General features: G+C 43.9%; 1 protein-coding gene across 2 annotated transcripts in view; it reads right to left on the bottom strand.

Annotated features, from left to right (window-relative positions):
- PCCA (propionyl-CoA carboxylase subunit alpha) overlaps window positions 1-12400 on the bottom strand; it is a 252797-nt gene that overhangs the window by 33358 nt on the left and 207039 nt on the right. The gene's annotated exons all lie outside the window — the stretch shown is intronic.

Below are 12400 nucleotides of genomic sequence, written 5' to 3'. Positions count from 1 at the left end.
TCTGTTGACATTGGTCCCCAAAGGGACCATCAGTGCTTCAAGAAGCCCATGAAAGATGACTTTGAAGATGAAACTTAATATCAACATCATTATACTACAGAAGGTTCAGTTTCTCTATTAGCTATTTTATTTTTCACACTACAAATCCACAAAATTTGCAAACTGGTGCTGAAAACACCAAACAAAACTATGGGAAAATCAGATGATTTATTTGCTAAGTGTTGGTGTCACATCTCTCACTGTAACACACTGTCCGAGCCCAACAACAAATTCAAGTACCTGAACATGAAAAAACAGAAAAGTGCTTTTCTTCCCCCCAGGAAGGAACGCCAGGTTGGAGAGGAGTTGAAATGCATGTCACCGCACAAAGAGCAAAGCACAGCTCTCCGCGCCGGGGTTATGACCCGCGTGCACAAAGCATCCAGCAGCTGAAGAGTTTGGAGGTGCTGATTCACTGACCTGACTGCAAAGGCAGCGCATGGTCAATACGGGGGGTCTGCAGCGGCCGTGGGGGGCAGATGCTCAGCGAGGAACATGGGGCAAACCAGGGGTAGGACACGGGCAACCRGTCAGGTAGCTACTGAACAGTTACTGGCAACCACTAAGGTAGCTGTTGAAAGGACATTTTCCTTTTAGCTTTGTTTGTTAGAATCATTAGAACTTCTCTCTTCATTATGTGAGCAGAATCCAGGTCTATATATAATATATGCTTATATACATATACACACATACATGCCTGTGCAAACACTTCCAAGTGCATGCAAAGATCCTTGACATAAAGGGAAAAAAATGCACAATTTAACCCTTTTCAGATATCATCTATAGTAGCTTCTACCACTTTCAAGATTCACAATAGCATGATTTTATTAATGCCCATAAAGCCTGATTTTGCATTCAGCCAGTCAACATGATTTTAAGTGCACATATCTCAACCTGAAAGTCAGCAAAATATGAAATAACGTCAGGAGAATATTAAAATCTCCCACTGAGATAAATGGAAGTACGAAGGTTCAGACAGAGCCAAATAGATTAGTGCTCACTTCTCACTCATTATATGTTTTTGGCTATCACAGTACAGTTTTATAATTTGATTGGGGGGGGGGGGGATTACATTTTTTGAAGGTATTTTCCACTCTGACTTTCTTAGGCTGCTCCTCGCTCTAATACTGCACAGGATTATTAGCCAGAAAATAAAATTGCAACTACATAATAAGCTCAGTTCAATGATCTCCATGTTGGGGATATATAGATTCTTTTCTACATACAACTTTTGGGAGGAGCACTAAAAACCAGGGGAAGAAAGAAAAAAAAAGGTGGGAGGCTGGCGGGGGCAATTGCTCTTTGACATCCYCCTTGCTTCAGAAATCAGCAGGAGTTTGGAAGGGAGTCAAATGTCCCATTGCTAAAGAAACTTGGACTCCCAGCAGGGCCATGCCAGTGCGGAGCGGGTCCCGGCGCTGCCCAGCCCTGCTCCGGGAACGTTGCGACCGGGCAGGAAACCCCTCTCCTGCTCCTTGAGTGGAACCCAAGTGCTGGCATAAAGAAAGCGGCCAAGGTACTAACAGCAACAAAAACTACAGGCTCAGAGGCAGGCTTCAAAGGCATCTAGGTGCCTAACTTGCATTAATTTTCACGGGACTAAGCTGCCTTTGAGTATCTGGGGCTCAGTCTTCACTTTGCTTAAGCTGCTCCAGATCCCGGTAGCTCTGCCGGGATGTAGGAGCAATTATATCTCACAGCTTTGAATCCGACAGTGAATTTTGGAAATCATTGCTAGCACAGTACCTTTTAACGTAAAATTTTCTGTCCAGAAAAACGCAAAGGAATTTTATATACTTGGTATTTGGAAGTCTCACCCCTTTAGATATAGAGCGAGGTCAAAAGTTAGCAGCATGCTGAAACCGCGGGCATCCAAATAAACTCTGCTTTCTTCCTTTAGTACAGAGAAGTGTTAGACCTTAGACCAAGCTTTACCCTTCCATATCTCATCCAGGTGCACCTGGGAAGACAAAAGAGCTCACGGGGCCTTTTTCTCGCCAGTGTCATCATCTAGTCCAAGAAAAAATACAGTTCCTCCCAGGGGAACTTGCCTCTCCAGTTCATGCCAGCCCATTTTGTTTTCCTTCAGCAAGTTGTGCTTTTCTTACCCGGTGATATTACATGAAGAAAACACACAGAAAACAAGTATGTTAGCTCTGGAAACACTCCTTTTTGTCCCCAGTGGCAAAAGCTCCATGGGCTTACACATTAACCTCATTCCTGGGCGACGCATGCTGCCTCTCGCAGGCATGCRCTTTCCTATAAATCACTCCTTGGGAGAATCACCCACCTCCCTGTTAAGCACCTGCTGGAGTAATTTCAGGAAATTTGTTCCCGACTTGGGCTAATCCTTCCTGGCTAGTCATCTTCCCTTTCCTTCTAAACTCTCTGTTATCCTTTAATTGTTGATTATATCCCTCCTGTCCCAAGCCTTCAAGGTTCCTTCCCCATCCCTGTGCCGAACTGGTTCAGCAGGAATTCCTACGACCACTTCTCAGCGTATGGGGCAACCTTCTAATTTCAAGTACAAACTGAAGGTGGTAGTTTTGGCTCACGAGAGACAAGGCTTTACTCCTCCTTTACTCAACTACAAAGAATTTACGGCTGGTAAGGAATATTTGGGAGTTTTACTCCCTTTGTTCTGCTTTAACCTTCTACACGAAACCCTGTTGGGGGATGAAATACTCAAAACCCCCAAAGAGGCTACATTTTATTTCACGTCTCTTCTGGAGCTGAAATAGAAATACCAGCTGACAAACGGCCATTTGTAACACAGATGTTAATGCAGTACTAAATGAGACAAAAAATCATCAGTGCCGTTTGCAAGGCTCCCTGCGACRTGCAGCCATCAGACAACGCTTACCCAGGCACTGCTGAAGCTGGCTTTGAACAGGCAACCAGTACATGGTTTATTATTAATTTCAGTGTTATAATAAGCAATTGGGTTAATTGAATGCGACAACGATTGTATTTCCCAAACTGTAGAATAATATAAATGCTCTTCAGAGCACGTATCAGCAAAGGAGACCTTCTAGATGCCCTCTCTGATAATGTCACCATCCATSCTGGCAAGGTGAAGTACCTGTTCCTGGCAAAAGGCACAAAGAAGCTGTTTGGCATGTTACAAAGCGCAGTTTAAGCCATCATTTGGCTTCGTTCTGCACACATTCCAGGAACCCTATAAACAAAGACAACATGTGCAATGTTAACTTTCTCTTTTATGCTGACAGCTTTTTTCTCCCGTATAATGACCTTCCTGCACAGAGTGCGTTACCATAAAAAGAAACAGAGCCCAGTAAAATTAGAGGAACTGCTCAATATCAAAACGTTTTATCTGAGGAAGACACCGCCGCCAGTGTAAATACAAAAGGCACAAGAATTAAAAAGTATTTGTTTTGCTGTCTCTTCTTTAAGTTTAGATTGTTCAAACAAACGTAGCTAGCGTTTTCAATTACTCTGCAACGGAGAGCCCCTCCAAAGCCTGAAATGGTACTCCAGAGAATGTGAACTTGGCTCGAATTGCAGGCAATTTTCATCTTCTTCTATTGACAAAGAGCAAACTATTCGAATGCACTGACTGCAGCCAAGAATTCGGGTAAGAAAGCTAAATCAGTAAACAAGTCACCAAATGGACCACCGCTAAGGAGCCTGCGATCTGAAAACATCTTAGTGCCAAAGCCCACTGCTCTGTTTTACAAGCAAAATGCTAATGGGCAGTTTTAGTTAGAGATTCTCTCTCTCTCTCTGCTCAGCGCAAAAGAAAAGCTACCTGTATTTTAGATAGATACAGCCTAAGTTTGCCATCTTGTTTGCACAGCAGAAAAGAAGAAAACCCAAGACGAACTTCACAGCTGCTCAGCTTGGAACACTGCAGAAAGCAGAATTACATTTTTAGAGTTTTATTTGAACTACTACAGACAGAAAACAGCCCTTATTCAGAACATTCGCCTTTTTACCATCATTCTCAGAAGAAGAAAACTAAAACTTCAAGAATGTCGTTGCTTTGTACCCACTGCACGTTGGCTTCTACTGTGGTAACCAGTCCCAGAGCTGAGTAAGGCTGATCCCTATCTCTAGGGTYGGGATCTTCCTGGATCATCCACAGGAGGGAAGCATTCAGGAGTCATGGCCGATATTAACACAGAGGAGCTTTCATTTTAGGCTAGTCCCACCCGTGGTGAAGCCACGCTCCTCAGGAGCAGGGAAGGAGCAGGGATGGTGAGCGCGCGCGACGCTCCATGAGGCGGCGCAGGCCTTAAGGGAGAGCGCCGCCATGGCGCAGGCCTCAAGGGCCGGCGGAGAGCCCCACCATGGCCGGGAGGGCTTGACGGGGCACCCCCGAGCTCGCCAGAAACCCAAGGGAAGGAGAGGAGAGTGATTATGTGCAGCTGAGCAAGCAGAGCGCCGGGGCTCCTCAAGCAGGGCTGCGGGGCTCGCCGCTGGTGTTCTGCGCCAGAAATGTTTGCCATCTGTGTTGCTCGCGCTTCGTTATGGACCCTAATGGAGCCTTCAGACATAAAAGCGTGGGGGTGGGGAACGAAAACAAGATGAAGCCCACGTATTTTCAAACCACTTTCGTCTGCATATTGCACAAGGGCACTCTGGCACTACAGGAAAAATGGAAGGAACCAGCACCGGGCAGCTTTGGGATGAGCTCTGGAGGCTGCGCGGAGTTGGGTTCCCTGCCCYGGGTGACTAATTCAGAGCTCTTGTGCACAGACGAACCCTATGGGCACGGGGAGGCAGCCCTAGCACAGGCACAAGAGAATCCGACAGGCTATAACCCTTTCTCAAGAGCCCTTACGCCTTTAAGCTCCCGCCGTATGCTGTGGATTTCCTGGGAAGCGGCTGCGTTTGTTCCAAGCGTTTCTGCAGGGAGCTCCTCTGCCGCCCGTCCCCGGCTGCGCGGAGGTCATCACAGCCTGGAGAGCATGAAGACCAAACTCCAACATGACACACCGCTGGTGCTCTTGCATAAATCCAAGGCTCGGCTTGCTCGAGCTGAACATCCCACACTGTGTCATACAGGAAAAGAGGCGGAAGTCACAACCTCAGGCCTGACTTCCATCTCAGGCTTTTTCAGTCTGTTCACCAAGACTTCTGCAGGAGAATGGTGCTCTAAGGATGTTTTGGTATCTCCCCAAGCGGTTGCCTGGCTAAGTCTTCTCACAGTCCCTCACTACCCAGTGTAGCAACGCAGGACAGCTGAGATGATGCAAATTCCTTCCGCTTCCTTCAAGCCCAAAGAATGGAGCCGATCCAAAGATTGGCTCCAGCTCCTCTACTTCCGTTCAAGCCAGCTCATTACTGGGACATCTATTCTGCAGCCCTCAGCATACCAAAAATCTTTGGCAGCRTCTTCTCCGTTTCAACAGAGCTGCCGGTAATTTGAGGCTCCCTGCTCAATTCGGCACGTGCACACAGCATGGCCTCAGGAGAACGCAAGATCATGTTAGGAGGAATAATGCTGTGTCGGATGAGTTATTAAACTTCATAATGATAAAGTTTGAGATAAAATGATATATCTGTGATGTTAATTCTAGCAGAGAAGGACTGGACTGAACAACAAACCACACCAGGAAAAAGAAATTCACAAGTGGAACAGCAGTTTGTTTTGATCTACAGCTGGTGCAGCCCCCAACAGTTTCTCGGTGCTGGAAGTGGTTTTGGACCTCCATTCATGCCAYCTGCAAGGTGACCCATATTGGAAACACCACAGGAGTTTCAAAAACGCTTTCAGATTTGGAAGCACGTCCGAGGAGCTTCCCCAGAGCAGGCAGACTSCTGAGAAGAACATAACCAAAAGCAGACTCGCCCCAAATTTGCCAGCATTAGCATACAGACTCTCAGCAGGTGAACCATCGAGGCTGGATCCTCCAGTGATGTGCTTGTGAATACTCTTCCGTAACTTCCAGGGACCTCTGTGACGTGGTTCCGGACACCTCTCAGTGAGCTCTCTAGGAMTGGAGTGACACCAAAGGGGAGAGGCAGCAGACACCGTCTGCCAAAAGCAGAGCCTCTATGGGRGCGCAGTAGGTAGCAGTGCAGGGAAACCTACCCAAGAATGACCCAACCATTAGCCTGGTAAAAAAGAAAAACTCCACTCCATAACTGAAAGAGCAAAGAACCACCCCTTTGTTCTCAGGATCATACAGGGGAACTAATCAGACACCTTTGCTATTATTTTTCTTCTCCTTACGTTCTCCTTACGAACTCGTGTGTTATGGAGGCATGCACCTACGACTTCAGAAGTCATGCAGTTTTTCTCCCTCTATTAATTTGTCCATCATTTCCAGAAGAATAGTGGGGAACTTGGACACACCTACAGAAGACACATGGTGATAAGGAGTTCAGTGGAAAAGAAAATCCATTTTGAATATAGAGACCATTTGCCTGCCACCATGCCTCTGGTGTCTTCACAGATTCCCGTGTACCCTACAGATGTTTCCATTAAAACTTCTACTCCTTCAGTGCACTAATGATAGTTTACCTTAGAGTTCAGTTCATCTCTGGTGGCAATCTCTTCTTAACCTTGTCTATATCCTCCATCATTGCTTTCTAACTGGATTTTGASAGTTTAAAAGGCATCAATCTATCAGAGCTCTCTTGATTTTCAAAATCTTACAAAATTACCAGTTGATTCTGCTGCATGGCTATGTTTCTACCCCAAGTGTTCAGCCTTTTTGGTATGAGAAGTGGAGCTTTTAATCTCTCCTGAACCTGGATCTTTTTGAGTGCAGTCATATGAGCTCTTGTAAAGAGTGATTATTCCTTTTTAAACTCACCATTACCTCAGCCCTAGAAGTGCTTGTCCTGGTTTTCTCTGCCCTGTAATGCCTCTAAGTATACCTGGAAATTCATAAAATCACTGAACACATTGTGGAGAGGTAGAGTTGGGGGGTCTTCATCCTTGGAAATGGACATAGTTCAGGTGACCTGTTCTCATTGACCCTGCTTAGGTCGGAGGGATTGGACTAGAGGATCTGCAGAGGTCCCTGCCAACTTCAAGGGATCTGTGATTCTATGAGATTCCCCTCTGGCCTCTCCAAGAGTGTGACTGCATTTGTACAGCTCTTTCACAAGTAACATATTACCTTTCAATTTGGCCATTTAAGATAAATTAGGAAACAGTAAACTTCTGTGTTCTAACCTTGCCATCATTTCAGCATTGGAAAATCTCAGCACTCTCCAGCATCTTGAGATACTTTTCAAGTTCTCAAAGGTACATTCTGCTTTACAAGTAACACCAGTATAATGCGTGCCTCATAAAAGCCATCACTGGTGTCAATAACAAGGCTATTTCCATCTTTACTTCACATATGCCTTTTCTGAGTAAGTCTGTCAAAAATAGGCTGCGGAGCAGATGCCTTTCAGGATATGTCTCTGATCTCCTTGAAGCTCTGTCCAGGTTTGGCTTTGGTACAGAGACCACGTTGGATTGTTCTGCTCACTGAGTATTTGTTAAATGCTACCACAGGGCTTGGGACTTGCAAAATTAAGGGAGTGCTTCCCTGGGGCTCTTCTATAGCTAAAAGATATTAAAAGGCAGACCTAGGGAGAAAGAAACAAAATAACAGGGAAAAAAAAAAAAAAAGAAAAAAAGAAATGAAATGAAAACAAGGAACACCCAAAGACTTGCAGCAGAAGGCTAATGTAAGTATTTTAAAACTCAAATGCCTTTGTTTTTCCTCTTCTATAAAGACTGACATGAAAGAAGGCAGTGCGAGCTGCTGGGAGGGCCTGTCAGGAGAAATCACTGCGATGCTGGGACGGGACAGGACAGCAGTGGCCACAGAGGCCACCACCACGGCCCTGCTGCCAACAGGGCCACACAGCCTCGATGGAATATTCCTGTGCTCCGCTCGGCCCTGCTCTGTCATCGGCACTGAAGCTCTTTGGCACCGGGGCAGTTTGTTTTCACTGCTCTTACAATAGCGYGGGCTTTTCCCTTTCATCTGCACCGCCCTGACCTCCCTCTTCTCCCTTCGGTCAAACAATTATCATCGGATGCAGGAAGAACCTTGTTGAGGTTCTGCTGCTCCTAACACACTTTGCTGTGCTAATACTTCCTGCGCACCCTGCCAACGTGGCACCTCTCCAAGACGTGACCCTGGGGCTGGGAGATGGTCACACAGGCACGATGCTGCCTGCTGCAGCTGCCCKGCCCCGCGCTCGCTGTGGGCACAGCTTCAGCATCAAACGGCTCGAATGAAATGAAGGGGGGCTGCTCACAGCAGTGTGCGCTCCTGCTCCTCAGATTACATTCCCAATGTAATTTGCAGGGTACCTGGCAGCTGCCAGTGCACACAGAAGAGAATATAAGTTTCCTGAGAAGTGAAATTAACTGCCTGTTCCTTCTTGGAAAATTAATTTCCCGTATTACTCACCTATATTCCGTAAACAACACGGCGAATATATGCAGAGCTTCAAAACATCTACTGAACATCTACCTAATATTAGGTTCCAGGAGCAATGTGTAAACTGGACCCTGGACACTGACAGATCCACAAGTAGAGGGAAACAACAGGTCTGTCTTAGAGGAAGGTCCCTGGTGTTCCCTGTCTGCAGTGCTTCAAAATTAGCTCCACGAGCTGTCACGCTTTGCTGATGCACAGTAATATTTTTTAGTTTATTCTTATCCTCATGCTTCTCCTAAATGCTGCTTACAGCATTTGTTTAATATCAGATTCACACTCTCTCTCCTCCTAACCCATATATCTCTCTAGCAAAACAAAACAACAAAAAAAGTGTTCTTAAAAAGCTTGATAAAGGAGAGCGTAACTGGTGCAAATAGGAGCAGTTTGAGAACTAATGGGAAAGATAAATACAGCAGGAAAAACATGAAAAAAGTGAAAAGAAATGGACTGACATGGAGCAGAACAAAATAATATAAGGCTTTGGTGGTGAAGACAGAAAGACTAAATTTGATGTAATAAGGCCTATCAAAGAAGAGATAACACAGAAAAGCAGAGGCAAACTGCCAAACACATGCACTAGATCCCATGAAAGTCATCCAGAAAGAGGAACTGGGACCAGTTTTAGTGGAGATGAGAGACAAATACCCAGGCTTATAATATATAAAGGTTTCAGCTGTGGGAACAAAAAAAGAATGATCTGCAAACCAAAGACGACTGAGCACCTCCTGACAGAGGCCTGCAYTGGCCTCCTACCTGCTTCAAAGCACAGTGTGTTGTGTTAAGCCTGACCTCTGCCATGGTCTCAGAGCTGGCCTTTTCCCTTGGTGATGGCCCTAGCCGTGGAGGGATTTTAGCTCATCAACAACCAAAGCGCAATGAAATGGGGAAGTGCAAAAATTCAGGTTGTTCAGTCTGTTTGTGAGCTGAATTTGATATTCTACTTGTCCTTTATTTTTCCCTCCRTAGACTAGTGGTTAAGCAACGGGAAAAAAATCACTATGGTGATTTACAGAAATCTCTTTACTTGAATTTAGGATGCAACTCACAATAAGCATGAACAGTGTACAGCAATATTTTAATTATTTAGCACAGGAAGTGAAAAGTACCCAATACAGCTAAAATTGCAGTGGGGATTTATGTAGACAGAAGGTAATTACACAAAGTGGACTTTGGCCAAAGCTCTCGGAACATGAAGTGATCTCAGAGCCTTGTGGAAATTACCATGGGATMTTTAATGACAAGTAGGCTAAATCTTTGTTTAAATTGTCCTAAAAGAGACACCTACTGTAAGAGAACCTTTTCCCTTTGCTATATAGATTGAGAGCACCACTGGCCTCCCAAATGAGATGGCATCTCCAACACAATTAAAAAATGAAATAATGTAAAAAATGAAACAATGTAAAAACTGAAATAATGTAAAAAATGAAATGAAATGAAATGAAATGAAATGAAATGAAATAAAATGAAATAAAATGAAATAAAATAAAATAAAATAAAATAAAATAAAATAAAATAAAATAAAATAAAATAAAATAAAAAATATAAAATAAGTAAAATAAAAATAAAATGTACAGGTGTTAAAAAATTAAAATAGACTAAGAGCAGTGATCTCAAGTGTTTTACATACATAGACTCACTTGCTTCCCACTCTAATTTATTTTAGATTAATAAGACAGCCTTTATTTTAAGTCACTGTGATGACAATGGAATTATGCCAATGTAACCTTCATTTTCTTAATTAGCATTTACCAAGAAGTTTGTCCTCCTCTAGAAACATTTCCTTCCATAAGGAAGAATAACCTTGAACAGAAGACAAAACTAAGCCAAGAGGAGGAGGAAAAAAACAAGCTGAAGCTCCAATGTTTTTATATACCTTTATATAGATATATTTATTTACATACATTCAAAATTTAAGGAAAATGGGCTTGAATGGGCAATGGCTTCGCTTCGCAGAAGCAAGCCCAGCCCAGGCCTGCATGTGGAAGTCCTCTGGGGAAGAGCAGCCCCAAAGCCGCCCTCTTTTACACGCGCCTCCTCCGCGGGACCATGTGGCCGGGCAGCTCCTTGTTTATCCAGCCGGGAAACAAAAATGCCACTAAAAAGCAATCAGCAGGCAGATGGCCAGTTTCACTAATCTGACCCTATTTCTTCCAAGTAGATCTAGTCAACTGGTACAATACCGATGCCCCAAATAATCCACAATTCCTATAATACTTAGATTTGCATATTTAGGTTAGAAATGCCAGGCCTATCTGGATTAAGACTTCCCCCCTCCACCAGTGRAACGATGCTTGGCTGTAAACTCTGCACGAGGGGCTGCTCCCTTTGCAACCCCGCACCCACCGAGAGCCCAAGCCCAAAATCCCAACGCGGGAATTCGAGTTCCCCGCGAGCGGGAGCGCGTTTGGGACGCGGCCCTTCCCGGGAACGGCGGGCGCCGCCAACGCGGAGGCTCCGCCGGAGCCGCCCCCGCCACAACAGATGACAAGACGCGGCCCAAGCTTCATCTCTTGCTAATTAAACGAATCAATTAAGAGACTATTGTTGCAACTGTGTAACTGCTGTTCTATAGTGGCAATAACAACCCCACGGGGAGGTCTTTTCCTGCATTAAAATGCTGTCCTCCACAACTCCATTGGATATTATTAGAAACAGTTATTTGCGCCTTGCTGTCATATCAGGAGCAAAGGCAAATTATGGAAATACGCAGACCAGAATGGTCCCAGTATGAGATCAGGTTGGGTTTTCAGCCTCCAAGGGAACAATTGCTGAAATTCCAAAGTTCCCTCAAGTTCTTTAATGGAACTGATAAATCTATCAGCACAGCAGCCATTTAGAGCCTAGGTAAGGGTCACACATTTGCATGCTTTCCTGCTAAGCTGATACAATTCCACTAGATAAATTATCATATTAAGTTTACCCTCCTGAGTTAAACTGATGGAGTTCAAAATTGTTTTCGATGGTTGTCATTAATCGCTGTTACAGCCTAAATGCTCACTTTGAAATCTAATTGTGCTGGGGTACCAAGGGTCATATTAATAGCATTTTTAATGTTAAATCTTTGTAAAACATGTTTATTTTACTGATAATACCACTGAAGCTTAGAAGACTAATGGGAAGCAAAGCAAATTTATTATCAATAAAAAGTTAATTTAAAATTTTCATTCATTYGGAGATTTAAATTAGCTTTACTAACTTCGTCGTGCCTTTGTTTCATTAGGATCCCTGGTTAAGCTTCAAAGCCACATAAATTAATACCTCCTAAACGGTTCTTGGGTATCCACCAAAGCAGCAGCCATCAAAAAGCTGTTTAAAAACACAGGCTACACATATGCTTATTATTTGGCAACAGCCATCATCTTCAGGAACAAAATTCTAGATCCTTATTATGATGTAACAGTCTTGATATGGTTTTAAAAGAAATCCACACTCCATTTTTTTGGCAAAAGCAAATTTTGCAAAACAAAGAATTTAATGTGAACACAGCAATTTTTGGTCTACCAAATAAAATCATTTGAGCTACACTCCACTGTCAACTAGTGTCYCCAAAAGTGACAGGAGAATCAACCATGGTCAACCCTTGCTGTGTTAGGGAATATTAGCAAGAGGAGTAAGAACCTATCGAATGAAGTATGGAAAATCAGAAGACCTTTCTTTTTTCCCATTTGTTTCTCTTCAGAAAGAGAAAGGGGAAAAAAATAAATTAACATTTATTATATGTTAATACCATTATGCTACAGAGTGTCTACATTACAGAATCCAGAGATATTAAGGGCGTTCTAGGGAATTCTGAGCTGGTTATGATGCCATTACATATTTTCTCTATAAATTACAGCAACTTAATGCAGAAGCAAAGGCCACTTCTAGCCTGGCTTTGTAAGAAAGCGAGGTTYGCAATCGTGATTTCTGCCTGCCTGTCAATCCCCGCTCATTCCTTCCCATTA

The sequence above is a fragment of the Nothoprocta perdicaria genome, unplaced genomic scaffold (genome assembly GCF_003342845.1).
Source record: "Nothoprocta perdicaria isolate Ctin4 unplaced genomic scaffold, notPer1 scaffold_208, whole genome shotgun sequence".
NCBI lineage: Eukaryota > Metazoa > Chordata > Aves > Tinamiformes > Tinamidae > Nothoprocta > Nothoprocta perdicaria.
Note: the sequence above shows the minus strand (reverse complement) of the source record. Positions and strands in the feature narration are given on the sequence as shown.